This window comes from Miniopterus schreibersii, assembly GCF_964146895.1.
Source record: "Miniopterus schreibersii genome assembly, chromosome: 2".
NCBI lineage: Eukaryota > Metazoa > Chordata > Mammalia > Chiroptera > Miniopteridae > Miniopterus > Miniopterus schreibersii.
In genome coordinates this window covers 4,778,604-4,798,138 of record NC_138102.1, presented here as the reverse complement: position 1 = coordinate 4,798,138, position 19,535 = coordinate 4,778,604, and positions in this window count along the sequence as shown.

Genomic DNA, 19,535 nt, shown 5'->3' with positions numbered 1-19,535 from the left:
AACTGTGTAAAGAAGTTTTCAAAACTCAGAGGTAACATCTGAGTTATTTCCAGGTGCTGGCAGTTAAGAATCCCACAGTTACCATATTGGTAAGATGCCAAATGTCCTTAACATGAAAAGGTAAGGAAAACTTCAGGGAGATGTAGAGATCGGCTGAGAAATATGATGATCTTTGACAGTGCAGCCATGGGGTAGAAGCAGTTATTTCTCAATGCGCTGGTTAACTTATTTCTCAGAAATCACAATGAATATACTGCTTGACTTATCTGAGTACATAGAAATATTATAAAGATGTTAAGTACATTAGGAGGTGTTATGGAATCAGAACTGGACACAGAACAACCTAAATGATTGATAAATTCTTTAAAAATTCTGGCAAATCTAACTCCCCAGGGAGACACCGCAATATGATAAAACGAAGACTTGATCAAGCTATTCGCTGGAGGTCGCGGTCAACAGCAAGTGGTCGCAGAGGATGGGATCCCAATGACGACGGTGTCAAAAAGCACTTGAAATAAAAGGAGAATTCCACCTGGCCGTCACCTGTTACTCGTTGCTAAACTAGATTTATGAAGAGTCTGAAAAGACTTTATTCGTGCATTCCCTCACTCCTTAGCATGGGCGCAGCGCTACAGTGCTGCAGGGGACACACACCAAGTACAAGGCAGGTTTGCTCCTTAAAGAGCAGTTGTCTGCCTAATGAGAACCATGGGAATGATGGTACCACCTCAGAAACTACCACAGTCACCATTTACTAAATGCCACTATTTGCCAGGCACTGGGCTACGTGATTTACGTGCATCCCTTTTTTTTTTAATCCTCACCGGAGGATATTTTTTCCATTGCTTTTCAGAGAAACTGTGTTGAGGGGAGAGAGACACACAGACTGGCTGCCTCCACACGTGCCCCGGCCTGGGCCAGGGATCGGGCCTGCAACCGAGGCACGTGCCATGGACCGCAATCGAACCCAGGACCCTTCAGTCCACAGGCCGACGCTCTAACTACTGAGCCAAACCGACCAGGGCTGTGTACGTTGCTTTAAATGCACATCAGCCTGAAGAAATGGATGCGATCTACCCAGCTTAACACGTGACGAAACACCGCAAAGAAAGTAGACCCTTCTCTTGCCTGAGTTTCCCAGGTAATCTCGGCAGTTTGGGGATTTAAAATCAAGCCCACAGGACCGCAGTTCCAATTCTTCTCTAGCTTCCATTCGCGACCAACTCCTGACATGTTTAAACAGTGATGCAAAGATATTACCAACTGATTCCAGAGTGAGTGCTAAAGACAACAGACACTCAAGGAGTCAAGAAAGAAATCAGAAAGATGTTAGAAAATGTTCTGTTCTGTTCTTTTTCTTAGGAAGGACTTGAATTCATCTTTGAGAGAAAGTTTTTAAAAGTATAATTACATTGGACCCTTTGGCTATGCAAAGGGAAAGCAAAGACGAGATTCTTGGTTTAAGACATTAAGAAACTAAATGTTCTTAGATACATACATAGTAAAAATATAAATTTGCTGGTTCGAAAATATGTATTTCAGAACATAAGTGTGTGTGTGTGTGTGTCATGTGCCATTTCCCAGAAATCTGCCCACAGTTTATGATTATAAATTGGCTATTAACCGGGATGCAGGAGACACACCTTTTGCTGAAGTGGAAGCCGAAAGGGTCCAGACAAGAAAAGCAGGTACCCTGACCCACTCGGCTGCATCCTCATGAATAATTATGCGATCGTGAATAATTCATTCTTTGGAAAATGCATTATTGTTGAGTGTTTGGGTTCTAATAGGCTGTACAGTTGCAGGAAGTAAAATACTCAAAGCCCAATCTGTAAGCGGAGGTTCGCAGCTGCTTATGTCTGACCCAGGTATTTTCCTCCCTCGCCCACCCACATAGCAATGAGCTCTAGAGGCAAAGGAGGCTTGACCTCCTGGGGCTGGAGCTTGGCCAAAAGGCAGGAAACGGGCGCTTTATGAAGAGACACCCTGGTGCAGTCTTATTTTTATATACACTTTTAGACTGTTCAGTAATTATTGGCTTAGTCATTGGCATGTGCACACAATGTCCTTACAGTGACTTAGGTCCATTCCTTATGCTAAGGGAACAATCTTACGTGTCAGATGAATAATATTTTTATCATCAGAATAAAAAAGCCAAGTGATGTTAGCATACAGGAGCCCTTAAAGGGGTGAGAGTTCTCAAGTGACCTCCAAGAGGTCACCATGTCAGATGCTGCTAAGTTGGGACAGAAAGGTGGCAGTTAATGAGTCATAATACAAGCTTTAACTTTTTTCAACAACAACCAAATCAGCTAAAGCCTATAATTAGGTTAAATATTCTACGTAACCAGAGATGCAAATCCTATAAATAGCTCCTACAACACTCACATCAACTAAAAATCGGCGTATAAAGATCTCCCACAAAGGATCAGTATTCACAGGGCTGGGCTTGGTACAGGGAACCATGACATCTCCAGGGACAAAGTGTCAGACTCATCTCAGCCACTTCCTCTTCTGTGAAGTGACACTGCCTGGTGCAGATTGCTGAGAGGCAAAGGTGAGGGAGACCCTTTCTTAATGTATCTTCAGGGAACCAGTGTTTCCAACTACATGTCTGATATAGTATAAACATCTCAAAAAAAAAGTGCACAAAATTATATAATATAAGGGATACTGGACATGACCTTGTTGAACTGATTGATGCAATTCTAATTATGTAATGAGGGAAAGACCATTTGGGTAACAGGACATATTTCCAAAGTATGAAATCAACATTATATTTTCTCTTCTGTTAATAATTAATATGACTGAATATATTAACAAGTACTTAGTTAAATTATATCCCACAAGCTGAATTTATAGCCCTCCTATTTTTATATGCATCCAAATATAATATTGCAACCCACAGAACACAGCTAGAAGCAATTTTCGCTTACTTCACTATAAATAATAATAAACTATAAATGTCTTCTTGAGAAATTCCATAAATGCTGATATTATTAATCACAGGGAATTTCATTCATTTTAAATTTGCCTAATGAAGCCCGAAGAGAGGGCAATAACTTTAGACCTGATGATAATTTCTGACATTTACATTTCTGCAATAATGACACTGAAGAGGTCATTAGAAATAAAACTAATTTTTAAGATAGTCAGGCTGGTGAAAAAGCCCAGACGGCAGATACTTAGTGTATGATTTTTTTAAGTTCTCACTTTCCAGCCGGTCACACGGGGCGATAAGGAGCCAAGGTAACCTCGAGGCCCCCGGTGTGATATTTCACTGTTTCTATTTCTTTCAAATGCCATTGAGTAATTTGGTGTTCCGCAATTGTTTCTCTCACAATGGCCTTTCTGACTTCACAGCCACTTCACCTAAACCTCAAACTTAGGGCATTAAAAACAAAAGCCACCTTCCCTCCCAATCTTGCTCTTCTTTGCATTTTTCCATTGATGGCACCACGGCATCTAATTTTCCAAACTTGGTTTGTTAGAATTACTATTGCACCTTCCCTTTCTCTGCTCTATGTGTCCTTTCACCCCCATTAAAATAATTAGAAGCAACAATAAAATAGTTAGAATCACACAGACCCTTCTTTCTTTTCAACTCTCCAAGCATCTTAGTCTATCACTCAAGCCCCATTAGCCTACGGGACAAAGCTGGATTTCTCTCGTGCATTCAATCAAGTTACTGAGCATCTATAACATGACTACATACATTATGGAAATTGGAGTCACATGAACCAGAGGCAGGTCCCTGGCTCCACACTGAGTAGCTGTGATGTTATGTCGGAAACGGTGTTTTATCTGGAAGGCAGGTTTCCTCCCCTGTAGAGCGGGGTGGTTGTAGTACTGGTCTTCCAGTGTTCAGACAATTAAAAAAGAAAGCATGGGAACAGGCTGGCTAAGGCCTGGCATATGCTGAGCACCAGTCAAACCCTCTCCTACCTCCTCAAGACCAGCATCATGTGCGTGCGCCAATGCCTTCTGCCCATGTTGAGCTGTGTGAGTTGTTTTGCTCAGGTCTCAGCCCGCCTACTGGATTTCAGGTGTATAGCGGACTCCTCTCTAGAGTCTCATCTTCTGGCGCAGAATTGCGCACAGGCAGACATTATGGTTCTCAAATGTAGTCATGCCAGTAATCTCTGCTGACAACTCAATCTTGACACCTTCTTGCCTAGGTAATAAAAGGCTCTATGCCTTTTTCACATTCACTGTTGCTCACTGAGCATCTACATGGAGAACAAATTTATATAAAAAAAATGATCCAGTTTATAAGTTGATAATTCAGTATTTTTCCAAAACCCTTATTTATTGAACTATATTTCATGTATATGTCTGTGTATGTAGCTTTATCTACATATATATCTCCTAGAATTCAGTAATCATATGTTTTCTATGATGTCGTCTAGAATCATACATTTGTATAGAGATAGCAGCCAGGAAATTGCCAGTGTTGGATCCCACACTTGTAAAAGAAATCCAGCTACTATCACCCTCAGTGGAATTTTATCTAGCGTGGACGTGAAATAAGATGAAGATCCAGGGTACCAGGGATGCTTATATTGGTGAGTAAATGGATGAGGAACATGTATAACTGGGATGAATCTTTTTTTTTTTTTAGTCATTTTCTATCTGAATCATTGTGCTCTTTTCCCTGTTGTATCATTTTATTTTATTTCAAACCTGTTCACTCTCTGATATATGTTTGAGCTGAGAATTGCAAAATATACTGTTTGATAAATTAGATGCTATGTCCTTATGAAAGATAGAGAGAGTCTTTTATCAAACACAAATATTACAGCAACCTGTACCCAGGGGGCAAATGGATAGACAGTCCACTTAATTTCCTTTATGGTGGAATAAAAAAAAAAAGCATGAGATCAAGAAACCGAATTCTTCTGGTTTTTTTATTGACTGTGACAGAAGCCTGTTAGAAATCTCTGAGCTATTCTGTCCCTGCTGGTCACACGGTCCAACACGATTCCCCCCAAGAGAAACGGTTACAAACATAATGCAAAACACTAATTCAAACAGGAATCAACCTTCCTTCCCCCCAAATGAGGGCTACCTTTCCCCTCCCTCCCTCCCTGCCCCTTCTTTTGTCTTGACTGACAAACTCAGAACATCTTTGTAGGTTTTATATTATTAGATGCAAAATCTATATATAAATAATATATTTCTTTCGTAAGTACATTTTACTCTATAATCATTCCAGAGTATTTTCAGAATACTTAATGTTTGACATAGATGCTTTTCTTAAGACATACACTCACGTTTTAGTAGAGAATTCTGGACATAATTGATTTGAGATTGCATCAGAATACTTCGGAGAGTTTTTCCTTTATTTGTTTTACTTGTGTGTGTGTGTGTCTATGCAAAGCGTACATCATAACACTAGTTACGCTCCCCGCTGGTGTGTGCAAACACACCCCTTTTTCCTTGCAGCCTGAAGTCCAAGGCCACCTCTCCCCACTTCCCATCCTGAGACCTGCATTTCCCGGCGACCTCCTTCTGCATGTGTCATTTGCTACCCTGTAGTTCACCATTCCGTGTGTGTTGCCTTGCTGGGCTGTAGTTTCTGGGGGAAGTTACTCATCCTTGCATCTACATAGTCCAGGCTCATGTGCATGGTGCTCTGTGAGGTACTGAGCTGCGCGGAACATAATATGGCCTTTTCGTTAACCCCTTTTCCCCTTCATAAAGGGTTACAGCACATTGATGAAAATTTCAGACCATGTTTATTTTGAGGAAGCCTAACAATGGCTCTTGTCATTTAATTTAATATTTTTAATTTTTAATTTTTTTTTTTTTAATTTTAGAAAGGGAAGGAGGGAGGGAGAGACAAAGAGAGAGAGAAACATGGATGTGAGAGAAAAACATCAATCAGTTGCCTCCCAAAGGTGCCCCTATGGGGGATCCAACCCAAAACCTAGGTATGTGCTCTGACCATTGAGCCAAACTGGCTACGGCACATGTTTTCTTTAAAATAATTTCTATACTGTGAATCCTCTGTGTCTTTGTGTACACATCTTAAAAACAAGGGTAATTTCTGATTAACTTCCAAATAGGACTTAAATTCAAGAACCTCATTAAAATAAACAGAACTTTTGTTATATCTTTAGTTATTGACCATACATCTAACATCTAATAATTGATTTGTAAAAATTAATCTGAAGTGACCTTTTAAAGATATGTTATTACATTGATAATTCAAATAAACATTTTACTGAAAATATTTCTAGCTATGAAGGGTAGTTATAAATGAGATTGTTCTCACTTGCAGATAGGCATGGAATCCAATGTCTTTTTGATCTTCGTAAATGAAAGATACTTTTGAGAGAAGCTGGGTAAAAATGGTAAGTTATTCCGCACTTGACAAAAGTTCTGATTATGCCTTGTTAGCCCAGACGATACAGAAGTAAACCAAAACTTTACAATATTTCCCATGGAATCCTGTTCTGCAATCACTATATTTGAGCCTTATATTTAAATTTATCTTGGACAAATCAACATTCGATGACTTCAATAAAACTTAAGTTCTCAGGGATCCCGTGCATTTATTTAACATTAAGTGAAGAGAGGACAGAAGTCCTCCAAGGACCTCTCCCCTGAATATTTCTCCCCTGATTACCTTAGAACAGTATTTCCCAATGTCTCCTTTCTGGTGATTCTCAGTGAAAAGGTGCCATAGACAAAGAAGTTTGGGAAACAACACAATAGCATAAAGGGAAATTCTACACTTAAGACAAAATACCCATGCAGCCTAACTTAACAGTTTCTCCGTATTTTATGGACCACAGAAATTTTTAAAATAGAATAGCTATGAGCATCTCAGGGGACTAATTTTACATGGACTGCATTTTAATAAATGGGAAACACTGTCTTGGCTGGTGTTGCTCAGTGGCTGAGCCTCATCTCTTACACTGAAGGGTTGCCGGTTCGATTCCAGGTCAGGGTGCATGCCCAAGTTGGGGGTTTGATCCCTGGTCTGGGTGCATGCGGGAGGCAGCTGATCTATGTTCCTATGTTTCCGTCTCTCTCTCTCTCAAAATTAATAAAAACATGTTTTTTAAAAAGGTGAACACTGTTCTGGAATTGCTCTGTCCACATTATTTGCATCTGTACCTAATGTCTGAGGGCCCTACATGTCAGGTGAATCTTTACACTATGGTGACAGGTTTTTAAACTTTAATCAGAACAATAATTCTTTATTTGGTGTCCTTGCATGCTCAAATCCACTTAGGATTAAACTCAGTTATCACATTTAGATACAAAGATAGAAACCCCAGTCTCATGGTAATTCTAGGGATGTTTCCTTTGTGATTTTACCACTTTCCCTTTATCATCTGTTGTGATTAGAATTACAAGTTTTACATCAAACTGAGAGCTCCCTGCTGACTGATATGTAACATTAATTCCTCATCTCACTCTCATCAGCTTTTTTTTATAGCTTTTGACATCAAACAACCTCCATTTTAAACTTTGCCTTTTTTGCGTCTATAAAAATAATTCTTAGTCTCTATTTTTTATACTCTTCCCTCCTGTTACTAACACTGAGTGTTTCAGCATGCTCAGTTCCACCTCCTCTGCATTCATTCATTCATTCATTCATTCATTCATTCATTCATTCATTCCTGCTAGTCTGTGGCTTACGCTTGATGATCTATAGCAGCAAGGCCCCAGGCCCCAGGGAGTGTATTTCCCCGACTGCACAAGAAACGTGGGAAAGGCCTGCACTGTCCAGGCAGCCAGGTCAGAGTTCACCTGGTGTCCTCCAGCTCAGTGAGCTGTGGAATAGGCCTCAGGGAGTTTTCCTAAGAATTAAACGGGATAATAAATGTGACTGGGAGCACAGTGAGGACAAGGCTCTGAATCTAAAACAGTATGTGCTCAATAAACATTTATTGAATTAATATGAACTCAGTTCTAAACTGCACATGTTCACCTAAAGCAGGGCACATACCTGGGTTGAGGGTTTGAGGTTCGATCCCTGGCCCCAGGTTGGGGCGCATGTGAGAGGCAACCGATCAATGTGTCTCTCTCACATTAATGTTTCTCTTTCTTTCTCTTCCCCTCCCTCCCTCCCTCCCTTCCACTCTCTCTAAAAATCAATGTAAAAAATGTCATGAAGATTAACAAGAAAAGACAACAAAAAATCAACTTGGGGTTGGGTTTTATTTTTTTAATCATACTCCTGTATTATAACTCTCTAACTTCAGTTTTAAGTTTTAAGGGTACTATATAATTTTTGCAGATTGAACTATGGTTTTGGGACATGGCACAATCCTTTTGAATGGAATATAGATTTTATTTAAAGTAAGAATTTCATATAACAGTCCTGCACTCTCCATTGCGTGTGCTATGCTGTTTTATACCCTGACAATTGAATAAAAAAATGTTTGAATTAAACTGTTCTGACAATTGGGATACTTACCTTCCTTTTTGGGAGCTGGTGTGATATCTGTACATGATGCAGCAATAACATGATCACCAAAGAGAACTGTGTCAATGGCACCTCTAAGGTTTATCAGGTTTCCTAACCATAAACTGTTTTCATCAATTCCTCCATCCTTAAAACTGCCCACTTAGTAAGGAATTTTCACTCACGGCACCTGATGTCATCGTAACAGGGTCACAGAGCAGGGCCTGACTCATCGCAGGCAAGGCAGTCGTCTCCTCCACCACCACCGAGCTCTAGCACCCCCATCACAAACGCCTTCTGCCACATTCAGGACCCACCCCTGCGGGGCTCAGGTGACAGCAGGCACCTGCCAGCGAGGCTGCTGCTTCTCAGAAGCCAGGTTCCTCTTCCAGAGAAGCCAGACTTGTTCTTTTGTGTCTCAGTTCTCAGCTTACTTGGATGAGATTGTCATCTAACCCGGTTATAAGGACGAGACTATTATTACATTTTTAAGAAACTGCAACGGTTTATTCATGTATGTCTCCATTTAATAACTTTTAACTAAATAAAAACATATATTTTTATATTGATCCATTCTTCTTGCCATGAGTTAATTGCACAGTAGAATTTAGGTACATTTGCAAACTACACTAAATTCTTTCCTCTACTAGTCTCTACTCCAAAACAACAATTTTACCCTCAATTCGGGGCTGACTATGTGCCTGGACAAATACGTAAGAAATCCTTTTATGCAGATTTTCCCTAAGCAAAGTTATGTTAGATATTTCTTATCTACGTGTTATATATATATAAAAAATATATATTTAATGTGTTTTAAATTAATATATAATTCATTCATTCTTAAGTTCCTAATTTTAAGCATAATTTGTCAGGAATTGATCAGGTATAAATTTTATAATTTATGCTTTCAAAACTTGGCGTGTTATCCTGCTTTCACTTGCAAAACTGACATTAAGTTTAAATTCCATCCCCAGCGTCGCACTCATTACTCGATGATAATTTACGGTAATACGAGGTCATTGATCTTATCCCCGGGCTCCCCCGTGAGGAATCGCACCCTTTAGAAGACCTGACTAGATTCATTATGCTGTGGTTTTCCATTCCAACAAACAGGCCTGGCTTGGCTGCTGTGGAAGCACCGTATTAATAATGACATACAAAGTGACTTGTCTAATTTTTCATATGTTAACATCTAATTTATCGCAATCCTGGAAAAATATTCATGCATGGCCATTCAGAGATGAATGATCAGAAGATGTACAACACTGGAATAGTGATTAAATCAATTAAGGCCTACATGTATTTCTCTGTAAATATACTTGACACAAATTCTTTTGCTTTTTTAGATAGAGGACATTTAAAATTCTTTTAACTTAAATTTTCGCTTTACTAATTGAAATTTTGAGGTTTCTTACTTTAGAAAGTTTCTACTGACTTTACTAGTCTTAAATGCACAGTCTTTTGTAAAACATGCTCATGTCCCCCTGTAATAGCAGAGACTACGCCAAGTGTCATGCCAAGGACTACGCCAAGTGTCCTGGCCACTCATGGCCAGGGAGGTTCACTCTAGATCCAGACAATCCGAAGACCATGGAGCAGGAGGAAGAGACATTTTCTTTATTTGGCCCAGCAGGCCAAACATACAAGACAGACAAACTCACACTCTCTCTTGGTGGTGGCCAGCCGGGCACACATGGGGGACAAACCATAAAACCGCACCTCTGAAAGTCCTGGTCAGTCTTATAACAACCAGGACAATACTTGCTCTCAGCCAAGGATGGGTCAGACATTAGTCAGCTAACAGGGCATCTGTTCTGACCCTGCCATATCATGTTTACATAACTGCGGCCTTCTGCCCTGAGAAGGTGGCGAGAAAGCCTAAGTGGTTTCACTTTCCCTGCCCCTACTGCTAAGGATGGTCTCGTTTCTGCTTTCATAGTCTGTTTTCAACTTAACAGATATCATGACCACAAGAGGAAAAGTTATTACAGTGTCATTGTTTTGCTGTGACTTTCTATTTTACAGGAGACTTTAAACCCTCCTAGTGTTACTACTACTACTAGAAACCAGCACCTTAAATGTGTTATATTATACGAATCTCAAAACAACTCGATAAAGAGCATCGTGGGTGGGAGAATATTTTGATATATGGCGCTGTCCCTCCTTTTGGCATTTCTTTCTACCCCTCACCTCCCACCCATCTATTCAGTAGCCTTCATGGCCTCAACCGAGGGAGAGATGAAACACAGAACAAAATAAAGCACTTCGGATTCAAAAGTTTAGCTTTTATGCTGCTAAAATCTTGACACCAGGCTAGATCAAGAATAAATCCCAGGCTTGATCAAGGACCCACAGCAGGGAGTTGAGGCAGAGGTAGGGCAGAGGGCACAGGCGAGGGGAAGCAGACCCCCCTGCGGAGAAGCCACACATCTGGCTCCCAAACGCCCACGCTCGGCAGGAGGCAGGCAGGAGACGGCCCAGATTCATCAGGAGGACAGGTGGAGCCACCTCCCTGCCCCTGCCCAGACAGTGGGGTATAAGAACAACAGTCTGATCCCAGGACAGCCACAAGACCCCAGGGTCCTGCAGTTGGGATACAGAAGCTAGGACAGTAGACTGATCATCAAAGAACCGATGGAAACAGAAACATCTCAGCAATTTTCCTGTGTCTTCTTTCCTTCCTTCCTTCCTTCCTTCCTTCCTTCCTTCCTTCCTTCCTTCCTTCCTTCCTTCCTTCCTTCCTTCCTTCCTCCCTCCCTCCCTCCCTCCCTCCCTCCCTCTCACAAATACACATAGAATAATTATCACGTTGCAGACAACAGTGTGCACACTCACCCCTTTCTTATCAATTTCCTAAGGAGCGAGAACAACCAGCATCTGGGAGAAGTTCCTCCTAGGTGCAAAAATTCACTCCAAGGAACAAATGGATCTGAGGGGATCGAGCAGTGTGTCCTTGTATATACTGTGGGGTGCTGCCTGGATGGCCACCTAACCCCCAGCTGCTAGAAACCTCAGCTTCTGATAGCATACAAATGCCCGCCTCACTGGGCACAGTCCCCGCTGCAGGGAGCCACCTCTCGGGGGTTACACCCCTCCCCCAATGACTGGCCAAGGCAGGGGCACCCAGCCTCACAGCCCCGACTGGGGCAACCCTGAAAGCCCGTCCCATCCGTAGAGCTGCTTAGAGACAGTGCAGATCAGCTTGTCCCTCTGCCCACCTGCCTCTGCACTTCCTTAAGTGTGTGCCTCCTGAGAGCACCCCAAGGACGATTCCCCGCTGTGCCTAACTCCCCCCCGAGTCTGAGTTCAGGGCAGCCAGCCTGATCACGTGGGTAAGGGGTAAACTCCGTCCAGTCCGAGAGCCCGAGGCAGGTGGAGGTGGCAGGGCTATGCACATGCTGGGCGGGAGCACAGGGAGGCCTGCTAAGAAGATCTGAGCTCCTCCTTGGCCCCCGATGATGGAAGGGGACAGTTTCAGAGACAGTTTTGCTCTGGCTCCTGGGGAATTTCTGGACCTCCACCTATCTGCCCAGCAAAGGAGCCACACGGTGGCCCAGCTCCAGTCCCCTTTCCTGCAGCTGGCTGGCCCCATACCCTCAAGAACTTACACGATCCTGGCAGGACGGGAGTCCTGTGCATCCTTCACTTTTCTGATATGAAATGTGTAATACCGAGAGTACTGGGAAATCACAGCATAAAATAGCTGTGGTAACAGAAGAATAGAGAAACTTACTTTTGAACATCTAACCTGTTGACTGAAATGTGTGCCAGGTACAAAAATGTGGGTACGGTATCCTTCAATTTGCAAACGGGGACCTACATTTTCTATATTTATTATTCATCTAATAAAAATGTCAGAGGAATATTTGAATCCAGGCCTATCCCACCGCAGTCCTCATATTTATTTCATCCCTATGTAGTATCAAAAAGCTTATATAACTACTTTATTTATCTGAAACTGTTTTATACTATCCTTAGTTTTCTATTTATTATTTACCAGGGATTTAAAAATAACAACATTGTGTAACCATTGTTTTCTCACATCACACATATTCAATTTTCTCTAACTGACAAACAACTATACATTTTTATTTAAATATTTTCTTGCACTTACAGTTTTTAAAGATTTAAAACACTAAATAAGTTTAAACTTTCCAAATACCTTTTTATAAAGGTTTTTGAAATTTTAAGTATTTAAAGGATCAGGGAAACATCATCTGCTTTAATTTTTTCTTTTATTCGGTCTCTCTGTAATTGGAAGGCTAACCCTACGTCTATTTTTTTCAATCGCTTCACCCCCAAAAATGCCTCCTTGAGAAAGGAAATATGGAAGCTATCATCCTACTGATGTTTCTTCTTCAAATAAAAAGTTCAGTGAAAGGAGAAAAGATAATGGATTCTCATAAATTACCCTCCAGCTTAAAAGTTACTTTCAGAATTTCTCCAAGAGCAAGGTGAGAAAATATAATCACTAAGCAAAGGAAATAACACCTGAAAACATATGAACATTTGCCACCCGCAATAACCGTGGGATCTTCTTTTAGGGAAAACACACACACAAATCTCACCAGGGCTATGACACAGATAACATTCGTGCCTCCTTATTAGACATGCCGGTGACTGACGTCTGCTTCTCTTTTATCAGCGGCTGATATGAATCTTTAATTTCTTAATACATTCTTTCTAAAAGTATTTATCACAAAATGTTCATGAATTTAGCTTCTATCGGGTTTCCCGGGGTTTATTAAGATAACCCTTTGAGTGACAGATTTTTTTTTTCTGTCTTAACTGCAGATGGAGTAGATAGGAAGCCAGCGCTGGGACTGAAACCACCGGCCGGGCTGCAGGGACCCACGGAGGCCTGCTCGGCGTCCCTGTGTACATGCAGTTTCCTATTTAGCGCAGAATATTAAACACTATACAAAATACTGAATAATTCATGGCATAGTCACATGTTCAGCTTACTAAGGTCGAAGTCATGTATCTGTGCTTTGAAGAATATTTTGGCAGATTAATAACGTTCAGAGAAGTCAAAGCTTGTGACGCCTTTCACATGCCGTGTGCTAATTTATTTGTCAAACAGGATGCCCCAGAGTATATTTGTGATTATCTCAATTTATACCGTGAAATTAAAAATCTACTATTTCTTTGCTCATTAGTATGTTGCTTAATGTTTGAGTTGGGCTTATTTCTAATTGCTAAAAACTTAGAAAGTATTTAAAAAGTTTCAAGAAATAGAATTTGAAGCACCTGCAAGGGTTACATTACGACTGGTGTGCGGGTAAGAAATTAATAAAACAAAGCCCGAAACACACAAGGTAACGGTGGTTTTTTGAGCAAAATTAGGAGGACAGGGTGACAGCCCCCATCCCATGACGACTGGTGCGGGGCGCCTGCAGCGGGGGGCTGACCCTTCCTAGCGCCCCTCATTCTGCCCGTTTAGCTGCGGAGAAGAGCAGGAAACGGTGCGCGGTCGGGGTCCTAAGGGGCCCCCACGAGGGCCTGGGCCGGGCTCGCAGGAGGCCAGGGGGACAGAGGGCGCTCGGTACAGACCGGGGGAGCGCAGCGGGAACCGCCAGCGCCACGCGGGAACCCCGAAATGCCAGCGCCACGGCGGGAACCCCAAAACACCAGCACCCCAAAACACCAGCGCCACAGCGTGAACCCCGAAACGCCAGCGTCACGGCGTGAACCCCGAAACGTCAGCGCCACGGCGTGAACCCCGGAACGCCAGCGCCAAGGCGTGAACCCCAAAACCCCAGCGCCACGGCGTGAACCCCCAAAACCCCAGCGCCACGGCGTGAACCCCGAAATGCCAGCGCTATAGTGTAAACCCCGAAACACCAGGGCTATAGTGTGAACCCCGAAACGCCAGCGCCACAGCGTGAACCCCGAAACGCCAGTGCTACAGTGTGAGCCCCAAAACACCAGCTCTACACTGTGAACCCCGAAATAACAGTGCTATAGCATGAACCCCGAAATACCAGCACTACAGTGTGAACCCGCAAACCCCAGCGCTACAGCGTGAGCCCCGAAAGGGCAGCGCTAGGACACCACCCGCCTTCACCACCGCTCCGCCCGAGCCCCGCGGGCCCGAGGGGCCGCAGCCTCCGCGCCCTGAGCGAGGCCGGGGGCCCGGGCCCCCGAGGACCAGCGTCTGCGGTTTCCGCAGCAGCGCCGCGGGCACGCGGCAGGTCGGCACAGCGCAGCGCATCCAGCTCCTCCTGCACTGCGCGCATCAGGGAAGGGTCTGCAGCATCGTACACGCCCAAGGATCACGCTACGCACACCAATAAAGTGGGGCTCTTCCATACAAACGAAAATGAGATGGGCTTCTTTATGCTTATTTGTCGTTAAGACCTGGAGACATGTTGAAATTCATTCCAGTAATTTAAACTTTGCTTAAACAGAGACAAAAATCAAATAAATGTTTGCACAATATTCTGAGTAGCCGCATCCAACTAACTCGCTGTATACACAATAAAAGCAAACACGGGTAGCCAACTATCAAAACAGGTATCTTCAGCTCCCCCTCGATTTCCCATTCCCATCTTACCTTCGTGGCTCTCGCCGGCTAGCAACTCCGACACTTGACGCTTTCTTTCACCCTTTTTTGCAGCAAATGTCCTACAGACAATCCATCCCATGGCTCCATGGGCTCTCTCTTTGAAATATCTATCAGACTCTGCTTTCGCTGTTCCCATTGCTGACACTCTTATTCCACCTTCTCTCATCTGCTTACACTGGATCATTATGAGAAGCTGAACTCCTAGCCTGGAGTCATTCATCATTTCAACCACCGCACCCTTACAAAATTAATATTTTTAAAACACCGAAGGCACTGACTTAATATATACCATTCGCTTTTGCTGTATTAGCCATGATAATATTCTAATGAGATATGATACTAAGTAATTTGAAAGAAATCACTGTGAATTTGTACCTACATTCCATCGAATTATTGAAATATGTAGTGAGAGATGGGGATGGGTGGGTAGGTAGGCAGGTGGATAGATGCATAGGCAGATAAGAAATGCTATTAAGTGGACGAAAGGAAACTTTTAAACTTGCTTGCTTTTATCAGGCAGCCCTTTATTAATCATCCATAGGAAAGAAAAGAGAGAACAGAAAGGATATTTTGGGAGGGAACAGCAGTTATCTGAGAAATGTCGTACCTGGGGAGCTAATGGCAGTTTCGGCCACAACCGCAGAGCTTTTCAAAGTCTGGAATAACCTACCTATTGAAATAAGAATTCCCATTTCGTGGGTCATTAATTTCTTTCTCGAGATTAAGGCTATATTACAGAAGGAAGTCCTACTCAGGCCAGCAAATAGGACATTAGAAAGTGGCTTTTCTATCTATTAGGTCCCCCAAAGGTTTCACCTTCTCTGTTTTTGATCATCTCTAGCGCTCCTGTCTACAGGGAGAATCTTCTTCTTTCTAATTCTTCTCAGTGACAGGCACATTTTTCATTAGACTTAAATGTTTATCTTTTTAAAACTTCAGACCACTCTTCTTTTTCCTAAGGCCTCAGCCAGCACAAATAAATCTTCCCTTTCTTCTCTAAACATCACATGCATTTATATATAGTTAACATATGCCCCATGTTGCCATATCTCCTAGCCATGTGTATTAAATATTCTTGATTTTGTATACATTTTTCCATGTCATTTTCACCATCGTTTAAGCTGATTCTACTTTTTCACTGTTTCATATTAAAGATATACAAGAGAGAGAAAAAGAGAAAAGTAATTAAAACACGCTTTGTTATAAAGTTTTTATATTGTTGTTTCATAACTCAATCATCTAATTTGCAGAAAGAACATGAAAAAGTGCATATTAAGTTGACTTGTTGCTTAAATTAACACAAAAATTACTCAAAAATTGCAGGTATTTTATAACTGACCACTACTTACTATCCAAGAATACCCGTAAGAAATTATGAATGAATACTTTTACTGACAGCATATTTCACAAATGTGAGAGGAAGGTGTGGCCCCACCCAGGGATTCCATCAAAACTCACATCTCCATTTTCACTGTCTAAATTCTTGATGTGTGTGTCTGTTTTAATAACAGTAGTTATATTATTTTAATAACAGGTATTATGGCTGAAAAAACAGCCATTATAGTATTTAGCATATTGAGTTTGTAAACTGTCTATATAGAGAAATGAATTATGAGAATAAAGTCCTTTAAAGGCCCACAATGACTGTAAAAATACAGACATTTTTACTAGTATATTCACGGAATTATTAGTCAGAACTAAGTCTTACCTCTAAATTCTGTCAGGTCAGACTTATTTTCTTTGGAAAATAAAATACAAAAGAGATTAAAAATATCTTCTGTTGAACAATCACTGCGAACAGCTTCCTTCCCTGCTTCTAGCTGGCCCTGCACGTTCCCGCTGCCCACCCCTTGGATGGGACTCCGCAGCCTGGAAGGCTCTTTCCTCCACTGCGGCACCTGAAGACCGTCCAGTCCCTTCGAGCCGTGTCCTCCTTGGTGTAGACTTTTCTGATGTTTCCAATTAATTTATTTCTACTGTGTTCTGAGCGCACACAGCACAATTGTCATTTGACAGATACTGATGACACATCATTGCATTCTTGCAAAGAGTTAAGCATTTCACTACTTACGGGAAATGCAGTGGTGTCAAAACATGTTCTCTGTTCTCATGGTGCTTATATTCTAGGGGCCAACACAATCATTAATCAGGTAATCCCACAAATAAATATGTAAGGATCAATCAGGATGGATGCCGGGAAGGAAAATGAGCTCGCTCTGCTGGTTGTTTTTCTTCTCATGGATCTTCTGACGTGACCACAGCTGGAAATGGGTCTCTGCAGGTGCTTCCCTGGAAGGTGAAAGCTTAAGGACAGGGATGGGGTCTACCCCTTCTTTCCAGCCCCCAGGATGCCCGGTATAGACTCTACAGCGGCTCCTCAATAACTGCAGGCTGGAATGACAGGGGTGTGCTCACGGGACTTTTTTTTTAACAGTGTCAAAGCAGTTTGTGGACCACCTGCATCAGAAGAACCTGGGGTGCTTGTGAAAATGCAGGCTCCTCCAAGAACTTCTGAATTGGGTGGACACTGGGAATCTAAAATTTCAATTACGATCCCAGGTGATTTGCATGCACACTATTACCTGGGGCATCCCTGGAACTGAACATATGAAGCACATGCTTACAGAATAATTTGCTCCTTCATAAGAACTTTGTAACTAAACACTTAGCACACAAACTTAAAACAGAGCTTCTCGGTGCTTCCTTCCAGTCCGAGCTATTTTACAGGCATCGTACAGAATGGACAATGCGTTAGGCCCAGGGCCTCAGTGAGGTTCCCGCCCTGTGTCTACAATGAAGCAAATGCCCCAGCTGCCCGCTCGGCGTCCTCTCTCCGCCTCTCTCAGGGACGGGCGGGGGCTGGGTTTTGCTCTGGGTGGCAATGTGCCCGAGACAAGCAGTCACCTTTCCTGGGCACTTCGCAGCAGGAAGTGTCATGTGACATACCCGTGGCCGATAAAGGGTACGCAGCAGTCCAGTCCCTCAGTAGGGCTCCTAGAGAGTATTAAAGGCATATGTGTTGTCCTTTCCTCTTGCCTGCCCTTCCTGTGGAGAATGTGAACACACTGGGCAGACGTGAAAGTCAAAGTGAAGTGCAAAGAGAAAGGTGCCTGGGAGGTCGGCAGCATGGGACACGCAGGGCTGACGCCCCAGCTCCAGACCTATTCCTATGTGAGCAATGCGAACGCTTCATAACTATGATGTGGTGCACCTGCAACTAATGTAAAACAATACTGAATGTCATTGTAATTGAGAAACAAAATAAAAAAGCCTTTATTATATCAACCACCATGGTAGGACTCATGCCCTTTCATTTTTAATGGGGATCCCCAAACAAGACAGCTGTCGTAGCCAGAAAAATGGTCTCCAAAATAAGTAGACACCCTAATCCCTAGAACCAGTGAATGTCACATTCCATGGCAAAGACGAATTAAGATGGCAAAGGGGATTAAGGCCTGTAATCAGATAACAGACTACCCTGGATTATCTGAATGGGACCAAGGGATTCGCAAGAGCCCTCGAAAGAAAAAGAGGCAGCAGAAGTGTCCGAGTGAGGGGGTGTGAGAAGGACCTGACGGCCGTTGCTGGTTTTGAAGACAGAAAGGGGCCAGGAGCCAAGGGATGTGGGTAGCATCAGGAAGCTGGAAATGACAAGGAAATGGATTCTCCCCCCTAGTCGGTCTCTAGGAGGAGCATGGGAAACTCCTTTTAGCCCAGGGAGACTCATTTCAGATTTCTTGCCTCCAAAACTGTAAGGTGATGTGCACTGTCCTAAGAAACCAAAGCGATGGAACATGTTAGAGCAGCAATAAAAACAAACACAGCATCCAATCAAAACAGAAAACCTAGTCACTATTTAGGCTTTAAGAAGTATTAAGGACACTAAATAACATTTAAAAACCCACACGATATTCTCTGGTTTGACTTATACATGTACATACACAGTAAAATTCTGCTAAACACCGAACGGTGGTGAGGACATGACACAGCGGGAACCCTCCGTCATCGCTGGTCCAGGGACTTCGGCAGATGGTCTGGCCGTTTCTCACAAAGCTAAACCTACTCTTACCATACGATCCAGCAATCCTACTCCTTGGCATCTACCCGAAGGAATATGAACGCTTATGGCCACACAAAAACCTGCCCACAACATTTACAGCAGGTTGTTTCATAACTGCCCAAACTTGGAAGCAACAAAGGAACCTTCAGCAGGTGAACGGGTAAATAGACGTGGTACATCCAGCCGGTGGAAAATTACCAGCCCTAAAAAGAAATGAGTAGCAAGCCGCGCAAGGCTTGGAGAAAACGAAATGCGTTCACTGTGTGCAAACAGCCGCGCTGGAGAGACTATAAACTGTGTGGTTCCAACCGACATTCTGGAGAGGGCAAAACTATGAAACCAATAGAGCTCAGTGGTTGCCGGGGTGGGAGATGGGAGAACACGGAGGATTCTTAGGGCAGTAATAATACTCTGCATGATATTATACTGATGGGTATATGTCATTGTACATTTGTCTCAACCCACAGAACATGCAACACCAAGAG